Below are 24,097 nucleotides of genomic sequence, written 5' to 3'. Positions count from 1 at the left end.
AAGTTTATGCATTTCCTCCTCTGCCTCTGCTTTCCAAGGTACTACTAAAGATCAAACAGGACAAGCCAAGGACGATTTTAATTGCATCAGACTGGCCATGCCAGCACTGGTACCCCCTCCTGCGCAGTGTGTCACGCTTGGCTCCATTGCACCTGCCTCAGACTCCTTCCCTGTTGTCTCAGCAGGAGAACCAGTTCTGCACCCTTAGCTGCAAACCCTGAACCTAGCAGCCTGGCTAATTACCTAATCAATCCTTTACCACCCCTCAGTAAATCAGTGATGGATATAATTTTAGAGGCGAGGAGGCATAGTACTAGAAAATGTTATGCTGCAAAATGGAAAAGATTTTGTACCTGCAACCAGTCTCAAGGGATGAGCGCAGCAGTGCCCAGTTTACCTCAGATTCTACGGTATTTGACAGAGATGCTTCATAAGTGTTTGTCCTTTTCCTCCATCAAAATTCATGCCTCAACCATTTCAGCTCATTATAGCACAGAGCCTCCCCCTCTTCTCTCGCACCCACTGCTCAAGCCGTTCCTCAGAGGGGCCAGAAATATAAGGCCACCCAGGAGAGCTCCAACTCTAGCCTGGGACCTTAACTTTGTCTTGGAGAAACTTACTCTTCCTCCTTTCAAGACAGCTGCTACTGCAGATTTAAAATTCCTTTCCTGGAAAACAGCTTTCCTTTTAGCAATCAGTTTTGCAAGAAGGGTATCTGAATTACAGGCCCTTATGGCAGTGGAGCCTTTCATCATCTTTCATGCGGACAGGGTGTCCCTCAAAACCAATCCCTTTTTTATGCCTAAGGTGGTATGCAGTGTGGCTGTTACAGCCCATTCATTTGCCTACCTTCTTTCCTAACCCACAGAACAAAGGGGAACAGATACTGCACTCCTTTGATATGCACAGACAACTGAGATTTTACTTGGATAGGACTAAACCTCAAAGTAAATCTGAACAACTGCTGGTGGCATTTGCTGCAGGGACAGAGGGGAAAGCTATTTCAAAGCAAACCCTTTCAAAATGGATAGGCCACTGCATTCATTTCTGCTATAAGCACCATGGAAAAACCTATCCCACAGGGCATCCGACCTCATTCAAACAGGGCTGCATCTACCTCTGCAGCCTTTCTCAGGGGCGTCCCTACAAGGGACATCCTAGAAGCTGCTACCTGGAGTTCTGTGCATACTTTCACCAAGCATTGTCATTTGCCAATTTTTCTCTAAATCCAGTGATGATTTTGCCACTGCAGTCTTGCAGGGCCTTGTAGCTGGTCCTAATTATATTTAAATTCCTCCTCCCAACCTTAGCTTTGGGAATCTACCCAAATGTAATGACTGCAACAGTGAAACAGTAAGAACATAGTACAGTTGTGTACACTTACCATAAATGTAGATGTTTGAGTGTATTCACTGTTGCAGTCCTAGTTACCCTCCCTCTAGCCCCCTTTCTACTTTTGGCTATACCTCTACTCTCATTCACTATGCTCTAAAAGCTTTTTGGTGTATTTGCTTTTTTGTTGGAGGTATATCCTTGCATTATAAGATTTAATTGCTTCCCATTGGGGGGCACCTGACATCTGGGGCAAGAAAAACGGATGTAATGGCATCGGCTGCATGTTTTATACCCCTGATGACCTGACGTCATGGAAGAAGGGACCGCAACCGACGCAGGACCCAAGACTTTGTTAATCAGGCTGACTGAGGACTACTGCAAGCAGATAACCCAAATATAATGACTGCAACAGTGAATACACTCGAACATCTACATTTATGGTAAGTGTACACAACTGTACTTTCTTGATGTCTTACCATTCTGTTACCTTTCTCTCGCTAGTTATTTGCTCCCAATACCTTGGTTCCTTTGCCAGTTTTCTCCAATGAATTCCAGCCTCCTCTTGCCTATCTGTGATTGCAGTCATCCCTATTGGAAGAATCTCCTTTCTACATTCCTGTGTTGGCTTAGTTCTTAGTATACTTTCTGCTACTTTATGAATATAATATTCTGTATGATTGTTATTCTCTTTAAAGGTCAGTATCCAGAATCCCAGTCTCTCCTTGTTTCTTGAACTTTCCCAACGGTTTCATCATCTTCCACTTTGCTTGAGCTATGTATAGGAGCCTTAACTGTGTTGCTCTGCAGTACCCCTTCAAACCAGGTAATCCCAATCTGCCCACTTCTGTTGGAAGAATAAGCTTATCCCACTTGTCTCATTTATTTATTTTAATTTAACATTTGTTGACCGGGAAAGTCCGACTAGGACAGAGCCTATTTTCGGCAGAGGCCCGGGGAGAAATACTCCAGATGCATGTCTTTAGAATGTGGGAGGAAACCCACATGAACGTAGGGAGAATAAGCAAACTTCACACAGAAGGCACCCCAGCCAAGAATTGAACCAGAGAACCTGTTGCTGTGAGGTGACAACGTTAACCGCTGCACTAGTGCGTCGCCCACATTAATTAATTGCTACCCGCAACTTTACTCTTGTTGATAAAAATATGCCTGACCTGTGTATAAGATTAAAGGAACTTAAAACATTTTAACTTTGTATCTTACTGTCAATATCCATATAACATAGCTTCTATTTTCTCAGTTTTTGTATTATCTTTTGTTTAGTCTCTTCCCACATATCCATAGCTGCCACACTGGAATAATTTTTAATCCAGTCTCCTAAATACGTAATTTTATCATGTCCCCGTAAGTATACATATTGCTGAACCACTTCATATGTGGGTACGTAATTTGCCACTATTGACTTTGTTTTAGCATCATTAATTTTGTATCCCAAAAAAGTTTGAAACTGTCTCAGTATGTTCCACAGCACTGTAATGTCCCTTTATGGTTTTCTCCTGTATGAAATAACGTCATCTGCAAATAGAGTCAGCTTTTCTTGACTACCATACTAACTATTTCATTGAATTTCTGAGTCCTTTATTTTATTTGCCAGTGGTTCTAAATATGATGCAAATGACAAAGGGGAGAGAGGACACCCCTGCCTGGTTCCTCTGCTTAAGCAGAGATTATCAGAGAGGATCCCTTTCAGTTTAATTTTCTCCTCCAATCCCTCATATATCCCTCCTATTCAGCCTTATAATTTTATCAGGGAATCCAAATGCTTCCATTGCTGTTCTCATAAAATGCCAGCTTACTCTGTCAAATGCTTTCTCTGCATCAAGACCCATTAACAACAGTGGTATTTTCTTACTTTCTGCTTCCCTCTGGATCATCGGTATTCTGTTAATGCTGTCAAATGTTTCCCTACCCTCCACAAAACCACATTTATCCATATCTATCAGTCTAGGCATCACGTTTGCCATTAACACTTTATCATGGTTTAATATTGAAATGGGCCTGTATATGTAACAGGATCTGCTGGTATTAGAGCTACTACCTCTTTCTTCCAGGATGTTGGTACTTCTCTTAAAATACTGTTAAACAAAACCTTTTAGATCTTTTTCATTTTTTTTGCTCCTAGCTTCCAACCTTCCACATTAATACCATCTACTTTCCTGTAGATTGATATACATCACCATTTTTTCTATCTCCTCCTATCTTCTTAGTAATTGAGCCTTCTGTACCTCTAACTTTGGCATTTTTAATTCTTCCATAAACATTTAAATTTGTACATTTTATTGATTTCCCTGTTTCTCTGCTTTGTACAGACTTTCATAGAATTTCTGAAATGCTTCTACTGGATCCCTTGTTATATTCCTTTGTTATAGGATCCCTGAGCTTGGTGACAGCCTTTCCTACTTTCTATTGCCTGAGTCATTGTGCTAAAAGGTTTTTGTGCTCTACAGTTGTCAAAAAACGGTGGCTCAACTGCAGTCCTTCTAAATACATGCATATTATCGAGCTAATCTCTTATTTGTTTTTTTAGCTTTCTGCAGTTACTCCTCTTGTTCTATGAGATAACCCATTTTGCAATACCTTAACATTTGTCAGTCTGTCTAAATCATTTGTTACTTAACCATATCTCATTTTCTTTTATTTCCATCCTGTTTTTTAAGTTCCACTTTAATTTATCCCACTCCTTAGCTGTACTTTCAGAATAAATTTCTATCCTCTCTAAGCTCATGAATAATTTCCATTACCCCTTCCTAAAATTCCTCTCTCTTCAGCAGATATGTGGGAAATTGCCAGTGTTGCATTTTTATTTCATTACCCTGTGTTTTTATATTGTGCATGATCTCAAATAGTTATTGGGTGTGTATCAAGATCTTCATTTAAATGCACATGTTGCTGTGAAATGTAAGTTCTGTCTAGCCTAGTCCAGTTTTTGTATCTTGGAATAATATGTCAATTAAGACTGTTAAATATAAAAAATAAAAATAAATTCACTCCAAATTCCTAGTACTGAATTCACATTTTCCATGATAAATATTTTCATAAATTTCTTCAAAAATCTACCCTCCTTTGTTATATTTTCCCTTCTGGGGCCCCAGACACATCTTCACTATTGCAAATCAAATTGCAGTCCCCACCTATAAGTAATATTCCTTGCTGAAAGCTGATTATTTCTCCCAGAATTTTCTTAAGCTCTATTATAGCAGTTTTTAGTAGAATGTAAATGAATACACGCCAGTGTAATCCTCCACCCTTGTCAGTAGCCCATTAGTACTACAAATCTACCATTATTGTCTTTTTTTTTTATCATCTATTGATGTTGGAGCTCCTCTTGCAATTAATATAAGTACTCCTCTCTTCTTTTGCCCAGGTGTTCCACTGAATAACCATCCTGAAAACCTTTCCTTATTAAATTCACATATTCAGTTCTTCAAAGTGTGTGTCCTGTAGCATAGCTATTTGCACTCTACATCTTTAATGTTGTTAGATACAAAAAAGGTGTAGTAATCTGTTGGACCATTAACGTTTAAAGACATTATATAAAGCATCGTATTCTTGAGAGATTATTCCCACCTTTTCAGTATAACAGCTTTTTTTATTTAGTGGCCAAGTCTGATATTTTCATTCTTCCTCACGAATAGGTCTGGGATCCGATCTGTGGATCTGACTGCCATATTTACAAGACTTTGGATCCAAATCTCAAGCTCCTCTCTCTACCCATAATGCATTATTCCATACCAACTCATCAGATCTCATTTGCCGCCATAGCTGCAAGACAGAAAGATCCAGTCTTGAGAGTAAGTTTCTTTTTGAACCTTTTTCTGTTAATTCTAGTAGTAATTTCTTCTAATTCCTTCTATTTTCTTCATATACTTTTAATTCTCCTCCCTCAGCTGTTCAGACATTAGAGCTTTTCTCCAATTACTCTAGATTATACCTTCTCTCATACCAGTCGTGGTGCTTGACTGGCTCTCTTTTTTCCAAGTTTTCTTTACATATTTCTGTTCTTTCCTATTTTTATATCTGTTTTAAATTTTTAGAATAAAATCTACTGTAGCTTGAATTTTTAACTTTTACAGTTAAACTTAAATGTTTGACTACATGTCTGCTACCTTCATGTCTGAGAAACCCATGCCAGAGAAACATACAGATTTTAAGAAGTGCACTTCTTGGCATAAGATTCCTAATTCTGATGATGGTTTAGGAGTGGCCCACCTGGATTCTTCATGCGTTATTTGCGCAACTTTTAATCCAAGATCCCTCTGATTGTAGAAACAAGCTTATCCTGAAAGGATTACTTCCTGCTGTGGCTCAACCCCCCCCCCCCTCAAAACATTCTCAAGTGGCTTTCCAAGCCGAAGAAAAGACACCACCTCAAATCTCTGAAAACCTTCTCTGAGTCAGCTGAAAAGTTTCAAAAAGTCTCTGAATCTGACTCCATTGAATCCAAGACCTGTTGGGCCGCCCTTGGACCCTCAACAGCCTTGGATCTGTCTCGGCCCCTACTACCAGTTCTCCCCTTCCAGCCACCTCTTTCTTTGATCCAGACCCTCTGATCTGACCAGTAGAGGCAGGAAATTGTATTGAAGCCAGTGTCTCCAGCTCTGCCTCCCCAGTTGTTTCAAACGCTGACAAAGCACTGTAGGCCAGCATCCACGGCTTCATCTAGGTTTTCTAGGAGTTTGACAGAAGCAGACATGGACATGTTGATGCGGAGATTCCTTAATATCTGGGGGTCCTGCTATCTCTGTTCCCTACCAGATCAGTGAGTGCACCTGCCCAATTGTTATTGTCTTCTCCTCTGATCTGACCTGTGGCTTCAGAATCCAAGATCCCTAAAAGGTTTGGCTTTGGATCCGAGGAAGCTCCCTTCTTCGACTCCTACAGTATCCCTGACCAATCCTGCTCCGAAACCTTTGGATCAGAGCAGGTCTCAGATATGAGAGGCCAGCACTGGGTCTGAGGGATTGTTTGGTTCCCATTTTGTCGGATACTTCCCTTCCTCATGGAGCCTCAGCCCTGGACAGCTCAGGTACGCTTCTCTCTGGACAGCTTGGATCCAGGGTTGGCCTTGACCTCCCTTCTTCGGCTGCTTTGGCACCAAGGAGGGGGGAGTGATTCTCCAGGTCTGTCAGCATTCTTGGTTGTAGAAATGGCTTTCTGTTTGCATAGAGAGATATCTTCTCTAGTCTCAGATCCTATTCCTTGCCTCTCATCGGATCCAGGCTCTGAGTCCATCATTTCTGCTCCGCAGTGTCAGCCAGCTCAGGGAAGCCTCCACATGTTCCCCAAAGGGATTCCCCTTTTCTTCCAACACCTATCCTGAGCACCCTGTGAAAGAGGTACCTCAGAAGAGAATGTGCAAGAGAAGGCACATAGACTCCACTATGGAGTCTCTCATGAGGAACACCAATTTTGATGAGGGGGAGGGATCCCACTGATCGCTACCTGAGTATGTCTCTTTCGGGGACATACTGGAAGTCCTCAAATAGAAAGGTGGTTGGTCCTTCCAAATTCCTTCTCAAATTGTTTTTTCTGGAGGCTTTCTGTGCTGGCTCATCTATCTCTTGGGTGACCAACCATCCCCCTCCCCCCAGTGGATGAACTTTATGACCTGGTTTCTTGCTAGGTTTGGAAGGAGCCAGATACAGTTGATCTCATCCCCAAACACCTAGATAAGTTTTTAGTCCCCCTCCAGATAGACCTGACTGGAGCAAGGGCATCTCAGTTCATGCTTTAGTTGTTGCTGTTGCCACTAAGGAGGAGTTAGCAGAACAAAGCTTCTCTGTCCATCCACCGAACAGGGAGTCCATAACGATGGACAGATTTGGAAAGCATATTTACACCTCAGCCACTTTTGCACTGAGATAGTTAAATTACCTGGCACATTTTTCTCTATTACAGAGAGATTTGATCAAGGAGCTTTCAAACTCCCTCCCTGAGTCCATGTTAACAGAGGATCTAAAGAAGCTTTCTCCTCAAATGGCTACTCTCTTGTCTATTCCCAATTCATCAAGGAGGCTGATCTCCCATATAGTGGGGGGTACCTCACGAGCAGCCGGTTCAGGCATAGCCATTAGGAGACATGCCTGGATGAGGCTATATGACTTTGAGGAACCCTTCACAATGTCTTTTGTTAATGCCCTCTTTGATGGTTGTTCTTCAGGCCATCAGTGAAAGACACGCTCACCTGCAGTGAGATGGAGAGAAAGACCCTGTCTGATGTTGGAATCAAGTTTTTTCCCCCCTTATTGTTCATTCTGTGGGAACCAGCAAGGTGGTAAGAAAATGTGGTTCCAGAAATCTCGGGGACCTTTTCAGGACTCTAATGGAGATGCTTCCTCCAGAGGCAAAGGAGGAGGTTCCGATGGCAGACATTACCCCAGAGGCAGAGTGAGTCCACAAAACCAGGGCTTCAGATATGCCTTCTGTTATAGGCCCTCTCAGCACTCCTGAAGCGTTGCCTGACTCCATCTCTGGAGGCAGTTGGGAGTCATTTCTCCATTCACCTGGACAAATATCACAAGAAATACATGGGTGCTAAGAATCCTATCCAGAGGTTGCTACATACTCTTTTCCCCTCAAAGGAGAATCTCCCTGACATTCCACCCAGTCAGAGGGAATTCACAGCTCAGAAGATTCAGAAGATGCAGTAAAAGTTATCCAAGAGGTCCCACCCGAACAGATAGGATTCAGAACTTACTCCCTCCTTTTTAGTGCCAAAGAAAACAAGGGACTTCAGACCAATTCTGGATTTAAGCAGTTTGAATCTGTATGTAAAGAAGTCAAAGTTCCGAATTGCACAAGGGCGATTGGATGTGTTCTGTAGATCTCCAGGATGCATACTGCCACATCAGAATAGACAGATGCTCCAGGCGATGCCTGTACTTTCAGCTGGGAGCCAGTCACTACCATTTCAGAGCACTGCCCTTTGGACTCGACACACCCCCCGCAGGATGTTCAACAAATGCATGGCAGCTCACTTGAGACTCTCAGGATTTCAGGTGTTTCCCTGCCTCAACAATTGGCTTCTCACCATCTCAACCAAGCATTAACTTCTACAAGCCTTGGATTACTTCCTTCAGATCTCCAACTCCCTAGGCATTACAGTAAGCCTTGCCAAATTGAAGCTGACTCCTGTAAAGATGCTGGAATTTATAGGAACTTAATTGGATACTACTACTCAAGTGGCATCATTACCTTTTCATTGCATCACATTATTGAGAAGTCAGGTGCGAGAGTTACTGTCTCATCAGTCCCCTACAGCAAAACTAGTGTGGCAAGCTCTTGGGTCAGTGTCAGCTAATATTCTTCTGGTTCCTCTAGCAAAATTCTTTTTGATTCCTTCAGTGGACATTGCTGGTTCTGTGGTTCATTCTCTACCAGCCTCATCATTTCCCATAAAACACGCTCCAATTTGCAAGCGTCATGTTTGCTGGTAGATCCAGTCAGATGACCTATTTCTGGGCAGGCTCTTCTCTCTTCCTCCCCCAATAGCAACAGTGACCATGGATGCTTCCCAGCTAGGGTATTTCATTGGAAAGATGGTTTAAGGCATGTGGCCAACCTCGAAGACCAAGTTGTATATCAGTGTCTAAGAGATGAGAGCATTTGCCCTGACGTTGCTAGCCTTTCAGGGCATTCTTCCTCTAGGGACTATTGCAGTCTATATGGACATCATGTCAGTAGTCTGGTACATCAGCTAGCAAGGAGAAAGATATTCCTACCCGTTGTGCAGAGTGGCCATGAGGATCTGGGAATGGGCAATCTCTTAAGACCACTTTCTTAATTGCAACTCGCATACTGGGGAAAACCAGCAGGTCCAGCCTTATTTTCTCACACATGGTCCCTCAGTCAAACAGTACCTATTATGATCTTCAGCCATTGGGGCCAGGCTTGCTATGACCTATTTGCCTCTCCCATCAATAAATGCAACAAGTACTTCACTCTGATCCCTCCTCTGGGACAGTCACCAAGGGGATGCATTAATTCATGATCATGATTGCCCCCCCAGGTGTCCTTTATGCTTACCCCCTCTTCTGCTGCTGATGAAGTTTTCACAGAAAGCAAGCATGCTGAAGAGCTAAGTCATCCTCATTGCCTCCTTCTGACCTCAACAGTTAGTGGTTCCCCTTCCTCTGGTCTCATTGGAAATGTCCTCCATGGATACTAGAGCCCACTGAGGATCTGTTATCTCATCCATCTGGAGCTCAACACACCAGTCTCCACACCCTCAAACTGACCTCAGGATTTCTTCACTTTCAGTGATATTAAGACAGTCCAGGCTGACTTCCCCAGTTTGACATCTTGGCATCCACCAAGAAAGTCTACAGAAGCAAATGGAAAAAATTCTCCATATAAGCAGAATATTGACCCTTTTTCAGCATCTACTGTGGCCATCCTCCTTTTTCTCACTGCTCATTTTAAGGAGGGGGCTAGTTTTTCTGATATTAAGCTTCTTTTAGCAGCCATATCCAACTTCCCTGCTGGAAACGGGTCATTCTCTCTGACATCTTCCAGATTATGTAAAACTTTCTTTCAAGGGAATTTTCCTTCTAACACCAGTAAATGATCCCTCTACTCAGGATTTGACAGTGGCCCTTCAGGGGTTAACTCAGAAACCTTTTGAACTGGCAGACAAATGTGACATGAAGTTTCTTTCTTGGAAAACTATCTTTTTGGTAGCAGTCACTTCAGCGAAAAGAATTTCTGAACTTCAGGCTTTATTGTCTAGGCCTCCTAACGTTATTTTCCGTAAGGATAAGGGTGTCTCTATGAACCAACCCTTCCTTCTGAGACTGACATTAACCAGTCCTTACAATTACCAGTTTTCTTTCCAAAGTTTACTGATAAGGGTGGATATTTGCTGCACCTTCTTGATGTCCACAGGCAGTTGTATTTTTATCTTCACAGAACGAAAAAGTACAGGAAGTCTGATCAGCTATTTGTATCCTTTTCCCTTAACCACTTGGGCTAGGCAGTATCCAAAATTATTCTGGCCAAATGGATTACTGATTGTATATGAATGATTTATTCTCAAAAATGTTTTGAGTTTCCTCATCCTCCTAGAGTGCATTCCACTACATATATGGCTACTTCATCTAGAACCTCCATTGACGACATCTGCACTGCAGCCACTTGGTCAAAGACTCACACCTTTGTTACAAATTAGACATGGTCTCCAGAAGCAGAGCTTCCTTTGTTTTGACAGTACTCCGGCATGTCCTTCCTTGACGGCTTCCCGAGAGTTACATAGTTGGGGACTGTGACCCATTTGTGAGGAAGAAAGATAAGGGCAACATCTGATTTTAGAAGTTGCATACTTACCATAACTTGGCATCTGTGTTGACCATTTTCATTCTTCCTCACCTTCCTTCCCAACCATCCCCTGGCCTAGGCTCTATAGATGTTATAGGATCCCTCATGTTCCTGGTTTGAGCCTCATCTATCCCTTGTTTCTGACTGTCTTTATAACACAATGGGCAGTAAGGCAGCAAACTCAGTCAGAGGAGTTGGATATGGAATAGAGCATGATGGGTAAACGGAGGAGCTCAAGAGTTGGATCCAAAGTCTTGTAAATGTGGCCAGGTTGGATCTGAGGATTGAATTGTAGGCCCATTCATGAGGAAGAATGAAAATGGACAACACAGATGCCAAGTTATGGCAAGTACATGACTTCTAATATCAGTTTTGTTGTTACGTGCTTGTACTGTTTGGCAGTTTAATCTTTTATACAGTTGTGTTGGCAGTTTAATCTTTTATACAGTTGTTTCTTGTGTTCTCCATCTGAGCCAATGTTGCATATTTCAGGGCTTTGTTTTATTGAAAACCCTCAAACAAAAATACACACAAATACCCCTTTAAAACCTATTAATGTAATAACCACAAAACTATGTACCTCTTGAAATACTGAAGTTTTACCCACCTAATAGGAACAGGTGTTCCAAACTGACGCACACAGATTCCAGCAAACCTAAAAGAAAGGTTTTCCATGCTAAGAGCTGGGAAGACACTTGAATGCTTTCAGAAAACATTTTCTCCACTCCATTTCTCTGTCTCAGCCTGTTAAGAGACATGTGAACCAGACACAAACTGTTTACTAGAAAAAAAACCCTTCTAATATTCAATATTTTTTTTCATTTACTTGTTTTCTCATAAAACTTATTACTAGATAAAGCTAATGGCTTTAGCCCAGTCATTCCCCTATGCAAGAATGAGAAGCAGCACACATATTTTCCTTTTTCATGCTCTTTTAACCAGATTTTTTTTATCTTGCAGTGCCTGCATTTCTTAAAACTGAACAAGAATGAGGTAAGGGAAAAGAAACAAAAAGAAAAAAAAAAAAGAAAAAAAAAACAGGAGCACGTATTTACATTCTCCCCATTACACAAAAATACCTGAAAAAAACGTTATAACATGCAAAGAAAATCATGCACCGTTTTAATAGTACTATTAAGGAAAAAAAAAAATTTTACTTAGTTAACTTTCTCCCTACTCTTATCTCCTGAGTATTTTTCCAAACGTTAATGACATGAAGTAGGGCATATGCTTTAGAGTCCTCTACATGATCTGATGAAGTCCTTTTCATTATGCCTCACTACTGGGTCTATGGACCCAACCTTGGCCACTTCTCAAGACTTATGATCTGAGTCTCAAGCTCCACCCTCTCCCATAATGCCCTACTCCTTCTCTAATCCCTCAGATCTCATTTGCTGCCTTCCAGCTCAGATTCAATTCCATAACCTCAGCTAGAGATAAGTGGCATTTTGCATTTCCTTAGTGTATTTTTTCTACAGTGATTCATTTTCTTTAATCTTCTTATGTAATATCTTACTGGCTATGTGTTGGTTATTCCCCTCCCTTTTTAGCTGGTGTTAGGTTTGTCCGTCCCCCATGTTTCTCCTTTAACATTTATTTTCTCTCTCTCTTTTTTTCTGTAACTTTAAAAAAAACTTTCCCAGTATTTTGCTTTTCCTCAGGGTAAAGCTAGATAACTTGTATCTATCTCCTTGGGTTGTGCTCATGTGTGCGTGTTAACCATTCTGCTTCAACATATCTGACAAACCTGTGGGATTTAAAAGATGCGCCTCTTGTTTGGCATAAGATTCCCCAGTCAGATGTTCACAAGAGGTGCATGTATTGTCTTGGGCTGGAGCATCCGGAGGTCAAATGTGACATCTGTGCAGCCTTTAGTCCCTGAGCCCTTGCCAATCATTGCAGTAAGTTAATTTTGAGAGTTCTCTTACCAACCTCTGGAGCTCCAACTTCTGCGCCTAAGGAGCTTAAGAAGTGTGCCCCCTTAGCATCCCCAGGGTCCACGTCTTCTGCGCCTGAAATGCGCCAAAAATTGTTGGATCCCTCGATTTCAGATCCTACTGGTCCACTCTTTTTGAATCCAAGAAGTTCCTCAGATCCAACCGAGTCAGCTCCTGCAAAGAAACAAATGCTGTCAGATCCCCTGCCTTCGGGTCCAAGTGGCTCCTCACATGCTACGGATGCTGTATGGATCCAAAGTTCTCCATCTCCAGGTGAATCCTTCTCTGATCAGAAGCAGCCTGATTGGAGGTCCCAGAGTCGTACTCCACATTGCAGCAAATCTCTTTCTTTGGCCCCAGCTGTTCAGTCCAGCTTATCACCAGTCAAGTTCACCCACTCTTCAGCCTTCTCTAGATCCACTCGGCTGTTGCAGTCAGACATGGGCAGGATGATGCAGAGTTTTCTCAAAGCCCAGATTCAAGTGGGGATTTTGCATCTCCGACCTATGCAGGACCCATGAGAGCTTCAACTCCAGTACCTAAGTCTCCTGTTCTGATCCACCCCCCAGTTACTGAACTTCAGGATCTGGCTTTTCTGAGTGGGCTGTCTGAGCGTAGGATTTGTCTTTGTTCGACTTCAGCAATGTCCTAGACTAGCTTCACTCTGATGCCCTCAGAGTGGAGCAGGTCTCAGTCCCAAGACGTCAGCGCAGACTCCTCAGGATTGGTCTTGGCTCCAACTGTTTTGGAGCTGTCCCTGGGGACTTCGGCCCTTGACAGTTCAGGCCCGGTGCTGTCTGGAGGCGTCTGATCTGGGATAGCTTCTTCTTCCTCTTCCTTGGTAGCTCCAAGGGAGAGGGGAACGGGCTTCCCCAGGTTCTTCTGCTTTCCAGGTGGCAGAGAGGGCTTTCTCCAGATCATGAAAAGTGGTCCCTCATCCCCCGGATCCTACTCAATCTCCCTCTGAACCGAGCTTTGCTCCCATTCATCCTGTGAGTAGTCATCCCCTCTAGGAGAATTTTCAGACCTACCCCCTGGAAGGGATTCCCTGTCTTCCAGCATCTCTTGAGTATTCCACTGGGAAGGTTCATCTGAAGAGACACAAGGGGAAGCACTAAGACTCCTGTCTGGAGTCATTGACAGAGAACACTGACTTTGAAGGGGAAGGGTCCCCCCAATCTCCACCCGACAATATCTCCATCTGGGATATTTTAGAAATACTGAAACAAAAGGGTGGGTGGTCATCTCAACCCCCTTCCTTCAAGGAGTCTATGTTTCTGGTGTTTTTGGGATGGGCCAATCTATGTCTTGGGTAACTTGGCACACAAGCTCATTGATCTGATTGCCCACCAGGCATGGAAGGAGCTTGACACCGTGGAACCCATTTCTACGCATGCAGACACATACATTAGTTCCCCTAGTGATTGCCTGTACTGGAGTAAAGGTATCCCGCTTGATGCCACTGTGGTGTCGGCAGCCACTAAGAAGGAGCTGGCCAAGCAGAACTCATCTATTTATCCCCCGGGTCTATATTAGAACATCGAAGTTTCAAAACTTCGAATGTTCTAATATCAAACCCTATTCAGCAAAAACTGAAAACATCGAACATACAGAACAGCAAATTTTTTCCTAGGGAAAAAATTCACTGTTCCAAAACACACACACACAACACAAGCACACCAAACAAACAGCAATCCACACACATACACTTAAAATCTTACACCTAACCCTACACTAAACTATACACACACCACTAACTATCCACTTACCTTAACCCTAACCCTAAGGTATGTCACTATTGCACACTCACCCGCACCCTAACTCACCTACCCTGCCCTAACCTTCAAGTCCACACAATCGCACACACCCAACCCGCGCCCTAACCCTAACTCACCTAACCCTCAGGTCCACACAATCGCACACATACCTAAACTGCCCCAACCATCACGTCCACACAATCGTACACATACCTAACCCGCACCCAAACCCTAACCCTCAATCAATCGCACACTTACCTGAAACCGACCCGTAACTTTCCACCACAGCGCTGAAAATACCGAAGCAACAGAAACGGACAACTGAATTCTTTCCCTAGGAAAAAATTAGATTTTCTGTTGCTTCAGTATTTTCAGCTTTCGCTGAATAGGGTTCGATATTAGAACATTCAAAGTTTTGAAACTTCAATGTTCTAATATAGATGTTCTAATATAGACCCTTATCCCCCAAATACTCGGGCTTTTGGTAGGCACTGGAAACGTGTGCATAACTTAACTCCCTTTACGTCGTGAGCATTAAATTATTTGGCACACTTCACACATCTCCAAAGGGATCTGGTCAAGGAACTCACCAACTCTCTGGCAGAGTCCTCGTCTGAGGAGGACCTCAAGACTGCATCTCCAATTGGCCACTGTGTCACCGATTTCTAATTCCTTGAGGTTACTTTCTCACACTGCAGAAGGTACCTCTCAAGCAGCCAGTTCAGGCATAGCCCTTCAAAGACATGCCTTGATGAGGCTTTGCAGGTTTGTGGACCCTTTAATGCATCATTCATAAATGCCCCCTTTGACTTTTCCTCCTTTTTGAATAGTCACTTAAAAAAAACTCCTACCCACAGTGAGCAGGAGGGAGAGACTTTATCTGCCATAGGGATCATATTGTCTTCCTCCCAATGGACCTTCTCTATGAACCAATGGAGTGGGAAGAAATGTGGTTCTAGAGGCGTAGGAAGAGGATTTAATGGCAGGTGCCGCCTCAGAGGGAGAGGGGATCCACAGAATCAGGACAGTAGAGAACTTTTGTCTGACTGACCCTACCAGTGCTCTTGAAGCACTGCTTGACTGTCCTCCTCTGGAGGCAGTCGGGGGTAGACTGTCGTTACACCCAGGTGGCTAGGCAAACATAAACGACAACTGGGTGTTAAATATAATTTTCTGAGGTTACTACATTCCCTTTTACATTCTTTTTCCCAGTTCTGGGAAATATCTTCCCTATGTGCCACCCAGTCGGAGGAAGTATGCCGTCCTAGAGGTTCAGAAACTTCTAGAAAAGAGTCATCCAGGAGGTCCCAACAGAAAATCAAGGATGTGGAACTTAACCTTTTTTTGGTGTCAAAGAAAACAGGAGACCTGTGACAGATCTTAATTTGAGCAGTCTGAACTTATTTGTAAAGGAGTTGAAGTTCCGCATGGTTATGGTACAGTCCATACTGCTGCTTCCATGCAAGGATGATTCGATGTGCTGTATAGATCTCCAGGACATTACTATCATATCAAAATAGACAGGCACTCCAGGAAACATCTGCGCTTCCATCTGGGAGCCAATCGTTACCAATTCAGAGCACTTCCCTTTAGTCTCACCACTGCCCTCTGGATGTTCACCAAATGTATGGCAGTGGTTACAGCCCACCTTCAACTGCAAGAATTCCAGGTGTTTCCATACTTCGAAGATTGGCTCCTGATGGCCCAGAAGGCATCAACTACTTTGGCCATCCAGGTTCTGCTACAGCTCTTAAATTGCCTGCAAATTACAGTGAATTTGGCAAAAAATCAAAGATGTCCCCTGTACAGGACATAGAGTTTATAGGGACGCAATTGAATACAGCCACACAAATAGCTTCCCTACTTCCACAGAGAATAAGATCATTGAGACAGCAGGTACAACTGCTACTGGATACCCCAAACCCGCCAGCTCGCCTGGTCCTGGGATCCATATCAGCTGCCATTCTTGTACCATTAGCAAGATTTTTCATGCGAGTCCTCCAGTGGTCCCGTGTTCTAGTCTGTATAACCCCTTGTCAGCTCCCATCAGACTAACTGCCAGTCTGCAGGCATCATCTACAGTGATGGATGCTTACAAATGACCTCAGTCTCTGCAGACTCTTTACCCTCCCGCCAACAATGACCCCAGTGACCACGGACACTTTTCTGTTGGGGTGGGGGGGCATTATCAGGTAGGAATAGTTCAAGGCTTGTGGTCCACAACAGAGACCAAATTGTGCATAAATCTCCTGGAGATGAGGGCAGTAGTTCTTTCATTGCAAGCCTTTCAAGACTGCCTTCCTGTGGGAATGATTGCAGTTCTTGAAGACAACATGTTGGTTGTTTGGTACATCAGCAAGCGGGGGGAACCCGATCCGGAGGTCATGGGGGTTTGGGAAGGGGCTATCTCTTCAAACCGCAGTCTCTTTTCAATGCACATTCCATGGGAATCCAACTTTCTGGCAGACAGACTGAGCAGATCTATTTTGAGTACACACAAATGGCCCCTGAATCAATCAGTAGTGAATCAGATATTCAGCTGTTTGGGCCAACCTTGCTGTGACGACTTTGCCTCTCCCCTGAACAAGTGCAGCAAGTATTTCACTGTTGTCCCCCAACTAGGGGTGTCACCCAGGGATACTCTAGTCCACGATTGGCCCCCCGGGTATCCTCTGATTCTTCTGATCTCCACAGCAGAAAGCCAGGAGGTTGAAGAGCACTATGATCCTCATTGCCCCCTTCTGGCCTCATCCGGTATGGCTCCCCTTCCTGCGTTCTCACAGCCAGTATCTTGCATGGATACTAGATCCTAGGCAGGGTCTGATTTCCCATCTCTTGGAACTTCAGTCTCCGATCCCTAAGACTAACTGCTTGGTTTCTCCACTTCCAGTGATTCTTTGAAAGTCCAGCCGAGCCTCCCTTGTTTGAGAGATTGTACTGTCTTCTCAGAAGCCTTCAGCCAAGAAAGTGTACAGTAGTAAATGGAACAGATTTTCCATTTGAACATCTGAATGAAATAATCCTTTTTCTGCCCCTATTTTGGATATTCTTATGTTGTTCTGGTCACGTTTTCAACATGTGGCTAGTTTTTCCCACCAAAGTTAAAATTACCAGCTATTGTGATTTTCATGTAGGGAAGGGCAACAATCTTTCATATTCTCTCTCATCGTCAAGGTTATGCAGGGCTTTCATGAGAGGAGTTTTTCAACTTAGACCTCCAATAAAAGATCCATCTCCTCCTCAGGATCTCACTGTGGTGCTTCAAGACCTTGCTCAAAAACCTTTCGAGCCAGTGAGCTCATGTGACATAAAATTTTTGTCTTGGAAGACTATTTTCCTAGTGGCCATTACTACAGCAAGAAGAGTGTTGGAATTACAAGCTTTATCTTCCCAGCCACTTTACTTTACCTTTTTTGAGGATAGATTCTCCCTCAGAAAAAAAACTTTCTTTATACCCAAGGTTGCCATAGAGACAAATATTAACCAAGCCATCCATCTGCCTGTATTCTTTCCAAATCATTCCAGTAAGGGTTAATGTATGCTGCATTTTCTGGATGCGCATAGACAGTTGCTTTTCTTTTTTTTTTCCAACATCTTTATTAAATTTCCATGTGACAAAGGCAATCTTACATTTATATAAATGAAAAACATACACAATAAAATCACTTTAGTTGTAAATAGTTTACATCAGGGACACCATTGAAACAACTGCATCTGTAAACATTACTAATCGCTTATAAACATTCTAATCATTGGCAGTTAAGCATTATATAGCTCATTCAAATCCTGCTGCTTAAACCTCATTCCTGCTGTGCATATACTTTTCCCACAATTCCCATTTTTTCTATGTAGTTTGCTCCTTCCCTTTTCTAAAGATCCCAATTCCAGTTGTTTTATCTCAGTTACTGTATTCACTACTTCTAGTAAAGTTTGTCTAGACTTTGATTTCCATTTTCTAGTAATTGCTTTTTTGGCAGCCACCATAATTAGACTCAGTAAGGCTTTGCTATGTCTAGGCAATTCAGATTCTGTAGCATAACTCAAAAAAATCTCCTCCTCAGTCAGTCCAATCCGCCCACCCTGCATCTCTGACAGAGCAGCCCACAGGGAATCCCAAAAGCCTGCTAGCTCAACACACCTCCAAAAAATATGTTCCCAGCTACCTCTTTCTTGCCCATCACACCTCCAGCATTTGCTATCCACCTGAGGAAAATTTCTTTGTTGTCTACTTGGGGTATAAAAATACCTATGTAAACATTTCCAAGCAAAGATCCCAAATCTTCTAGACTTTGTTGCATATTTAGGAGATATACATATATCCCCCATTGTCTCTTTGTGAATTGCTTAGCCAATCTTTCTAAGCTCCTCTGATTGATTCTTGTAATTATCATGCAGTATTTTCTATGCTTTACTAATTATTCCTTTTTTAATGGCAGCTTCTGTTCTACATTCTATTAAAAACTCTACCAGTGCTGGTATTTCATTTAGGAGCCCCCAATTTCTTTCCCTTTGCCTATACTCTATCAATCCTTGATAGGGAAGGCAATCTCTAACCTGCAGTCCAAATAAATTTTTGGCCTCTTCCCATTCTATTACCTTTCTAGTTATTTGTTCCCAATACCTTGGTTCCCTCTTGTCTGTTATTTGTACCACAGTCAAGCCTATCGGCAAAATCTCTTTTCTCCGTTCTTGTACTGGTTTGGTTCTTCAAATACTCCCTGCTATTTTATGCATATAATACTCTGTATGATTTTGGTCGATGTTCTTCGTGTTTCACTGTTGCAGTCATTGCATTTGGGTAATCTGCTGGCAGGTTGTCCTCAGTCGGCCTGATTAACAAAGTCTTGGGTCCTGCGTCGGTTGCTGTCCATTCTTCCATGATGTCAGGTCGTCATGGGTATAAAACATGCAGCCGACGCCATTACATCAGTCTTTCTTGCCACACGGTGCCTGAAGCAGAAGCAGTTCGCAAGTGCTGGTCTGCCGACTCCTGAAATTTTCATTTTCGAGTTTCAGAACCGAAGTCTTCAACTAAAAGCTAAGTACCCCATTGGGGAAACTTTTTCTTGCTCCTTACCGATGTCAGTAAAAGTTAATAATTGCATTACTTGTGGGAAGCAAATACCTCATAAGGATTTTCATTTGTGCTGCATTCCTTGCCTAGGCCCTGACCACAATGTGCCTTGCTGTCGGTTTTTTGCTAAATTTAATCAACGCACAATTAAACATCAGTATATTTTTGCTTCTAAATATTTTGGCTCAAGATTTAATTATCCAGAAAAGTTGTTGGTTAGCAATCCGACTACCCGGGATACCTAAAAAAACGCAAAGAAAAAGACAGAGACAGACCGAGGTCCAAAACTGACGGTGATGCTTCTCCTAAGCCAGTCACCAGTTTGCCGGTACTCAGTGAGGTGCTTTTGCAGCCCCTGATAGCCACTGCTTCTGATTTGCAGGCCTCTACTGAGACCCATTCGGAGTCCGGTATGCCGCGAGATGCTTAAATTATGGAACCTGCGGATGTCTCTACCTTAGATGGGTCCGGAGCTGCTGTGAAGGCACTGGCTTCTGAGGGTGTTTTCAGGCCTACAGATTTGTATATTAGACCGACGCCATTTTCAAAACTAAGGCCAAAATCTAAATCTATGTCTAAAAAACCGATGCCTGGGCCACATGTGCAGGCCCCCTATGCCTATAAAACAAATGATCAAAATGGCTGAAGATTTAATTACTCTGATCAGGGGTAGCCAACCCCCTGCTTCTAAGGAGGCATAGACAAGACATTGATTATGAATCTTCTGAACAGGATTCTATTTCTTCTGACTCTTCTAATGAACAGGATTTGTCTATTCCTACTTATGAGGACTCTGATACAGAAGATTCCATTCCTTCTGCTTCTCCCCCTGAGGATTTTTCTTCTGGGGAAACTGCATAACTTAAGGGAACATTTCCACTGGGAAAGTCAGGATTTCTCTGAATCTAAAAAGAGACTTGGGGATTTTCTTCTTCCTCAGCATAGGCCTTTGGCTATACCCTGTTCTAGACATTGTTGATGTTTTTTTCAAAATGTAGTACGACTCCTGATTATCTGCCTTTGGCTCCTTGTATGCCAGACAGATACTACAGGGTTCCTGATTCCCACAAATTCCTTTTCAAAAATCCTATTGCTGATCCTGAAACCATTTCTCAGGGTCCCAAGGGCATTAAGGCCTCTACTGCTAAAATTCCTACCCCTTCTGATAGAGATTCCAGGGCGCTGGATAGATGGGGTAAGAAGGTTTACACGACCGCAACCTTGGCAATCAGGGCTTTAAACTGTCAATTTCATATGCTTAAATATCAACAGCATATCATGAGACTACTTAAACAGAAAATTATGTTAATCTCTGACTGTGTGGAAAATAAAGATTTGTAGGATTTATTACATTCAGCTGAACAAGTTGGAAAACATACTTTGCAATGTGGTTTTGATTTCTTTGAGGCCTCTTGCAGGGCTGCTGTAACTGGATCTGTGCTAAGAAGGCATGCTTGGCTCAAAGAGAAAACTCTGCCTGACCATGTTAAAACAAAATTGTTAACAGGACCATCTCTTTGGTAATAAGGCTGAAGAAGTGTTAAAAAAAGATGGAAGATAAAGCTAAATCTATGCAAACTGTGAAAGATTTCTTACAAGTGCAGCCTCCAAGATTTAGTAGGCACTGGCCTACTAAGAACTGGTCCTTTTCAGTCCCCTCGAGAGCCGCTCAAGTCAAATCAAGACATTCCAAAGGCTCCAGGTTTCAGTCACAAGGAACTTTTAGAACAAAACAATGGGGTGTCTCCACCTCCAAATCTGGAAATAACAAGGCACCTCCCTATGGTAAACAGTCTCAATGACTTCCCTCTACAATCACCAAGCACTTACCTTTTAGCCGCCCCTTTGGGAGGACACTGGCACTTCATGCACGAAACCGGCAACATTACCCAGTACAAATGGGTTTTAAATATAGTATCCCAGGGATACAGATTTCATTTCCACATGTTGCCAATCCCAAACAGATGGCCAGAAATTCCCCCAAATCAGTGGGCAGAGGCCCAGAAACAGGTTTTGTCCCTCATGAACATGGGGGCTATTCAGCCAGTACCAGAAGATGAAAAGGGACAAGGTTTCTATTCAAGACTTTTCCTGGTACCCAGAAAAGACAAATAATGGCATCCAATTCTGGACTTATACATTCTAAACACATTTCTGGATATTCCAAAATTCAAGATGCTGACTCTTCAACAGTTACTACGTATGCTAGGCAAAGATGCCTGGTTGGTAAATCTAGACTTAAAAGAGGCTTACCTGCATATTCCAATCAGGGAATCTTGCAGAAGATACCTCCGCTTCAAAGCAGGCTACTTGCATTACCAGATGTCCTTCAAGGATGCATCTGCAGTCCTTACAAATGGGTTGTCCTGTCGTCAGGCAGCCCTTCGGTCGGCCGGATTCCAAAGTCTGGGTCTGGCCTCGGCTGGTGTCGCACTTCACCCGACGTCATAGCGGCAGTTCTTCGGGTATAAAGGCATCAGCCGATGCCATTTTCCCCAGTCTTTCTTGCCGCGTGGCGCCCGAAGCAGAAGCTGTTCGCAAGTGCCGGTCGGTCAGAACCAGAGATTACTACTACAAGTACCGAAGACTTCTAAAAAGCTAAGTACCCCGTTGGGGACTCTTTCTTGCCTCAGCCGATGTCAGAAAAAGTGAATAATTGTTTAAATTGTGGGAAACAAATACCTCATAAAGATTTCCACTCTTACTGTTTACCTTGCTTAGGCCCAGACCACGACGTAGCAGCTTGTCTAGCCTGTGCTTCTTTCAACCGACGAACGCTTAGACGCCGGTCGGAATTTGCTGAAGAGTTTTTCGCTCGCTTTTGCTTACATTATGCCGTCGGATACTCCGACTACGCAAATTTCTAAAAAACGCAAGGAAAAGGACCGACACTCGCGGTCCGCGGTTTCGGCCGAAACCGCGGTTAAGCCAACCGCGAGTGTCTCGGTTTCGGCTGAAACAGAGTCCACGGTTCTTCCTTCGGCCGAAAGCTTAACACTTACCGAGGCCTCATCCAGCCTGGCTGAATCTGCTACTGAAATCCCACCTGCTCTTGCAGGTTCACAGGATTTATCTGATACTATCCCTTTGGATATTTCTACCCCTGCACGTGGAGCTGCTAGGCCTCCTGCATCCATGTCGATTAAGGCCTTTGCCAGGGCTAAAGCAGCAAAAACTTCCAAAACTGTGCCTGCTAAGACCCCCTCTCACAGGCCCAGTTCTAGTTCACAAATGCTTAGTCTAGCAGAGGATCGCATTTCCTTGATCCGGGGATCCCAACCACATCCAGACAGGGCCTCTCACCCTCCTCCAGAGAAGAGGACTAGAGTAGAGCCCCCTGAGCCAGTTTCTTCAGATGGCTCCTCTGATGAATCAGACAATTCAAACCCTCCAGAGGCCGCTTTTTCTCCTTATGAGGACTCTGATGCAGAAGAGTCTATTCCTTCTGCCTCTCCACCTGAGGAATTTTCTTTTGGGGAAACCTTGCATGCTATGAGGGAACAATTTCAATGGCAGGGTCAGGATTTTTCAGACTCTAGGAAAAGGCTTAGAACCTTTTTGCATTTGCCACAGCATAGGCCTTTAGCCATTCCTCCAGTACTTACTGTTGTGGATGATGCTTTTAATGATGCTTGTACTGCTCCTGATTCTCTTCCTCCGGCCCCTGCTAAGCCCGATAGGTACTACAGGGTTCCGGACACACATTATCATTTGTATAAGGCCCCTTTTGCAGATCCCGAAACTATCTCCCAGGGACCCAAGGCTTAGCAGCTACCTCTACCAAAAACCCCCTCCCCTCTGAAAGGGAATCTAGGGCCTTAGAGAGATGGGGTAAAAAAGTTTACACTTCTGCTACTCTTTCAGCTAGGGCCTTGAACTGTCAATTCCACATGATTCAGTATCAGGAATTTATGTTAGACCAGTTAACTAAAAACTGTCCTCGGATGAACCATTAGACAATAATCTGTACAGGAAATGGTACATAACATTCAGCAGGTCAGTAATCATTCCTTAAAATGCGGCTATGATGCACTGGAGGCTTCCTTTAGATCAGCCATGACTGGCACAGTGATCAGAAGACATGCATGGTTAAAAGAACAGTCCTTACCAGACCATGTTAAATCAAAGCTCCTAGATGCTCCCATGGATAAGCTTAATTTGTTTGGCTCCCCTGCACAGCAGGTGCTGAAGAAGGTGGAAGAGAAAGCAAAATCTGTCCAGACAGTCAAGGATTTCTTGCAGGTCCAGCCTCCAAGGTTTAGCAGGAACTGGCCTTCCAAGAATTGGTCCTTTCCAGACACCTCCAGAGCTCCGAGAGGCAGGAATAGACGCTCAGAAGGCAGAGGTCAATCCAGAGGTGCCTACAGGGGACGTCAGTGGCAGGCTAACAACCAGCGAGGTACAGCCACAGATCCAGCCACCACCACTTCCACAGGACAATCACAGTGACTTGGCTCTGGCACCGCCTACCAGGGAACAACTAGAGGCACCCTTAGGCGGGAAGCTACCCTTATTTTCAGTAAACTGGCATTACATCACAGGAGACAAATGGATTTTACAGACAATAGACCAAGGTTACAGGTTTCACTTCCATACTCTACCAAGGAAGAGAGGAATGCCAAACCTACCTCCAAATCAGAAGACAGAAGCTCTAGAACAAATAA

This window comes from Protopterus annectens, chromosome 3.part1 (assembly GCF_019279795.1).
Source record: "Protopterus annectens isolate FY-2018-M chromosome 3.part1, PAN1.0, whole genome shotgun sequence".
Taxonomy (NCBI): domain Eukaryota; kingdom Metazoa; phylum Chordata; order Ceratodontiformes; family Protopteridae; genus Protopterus; species Protopterus annectens.
The sequence above is the reverse complement of the archived record's forward strand: the minus strand, read 5'-3'. Positions refer to the sequence as shown.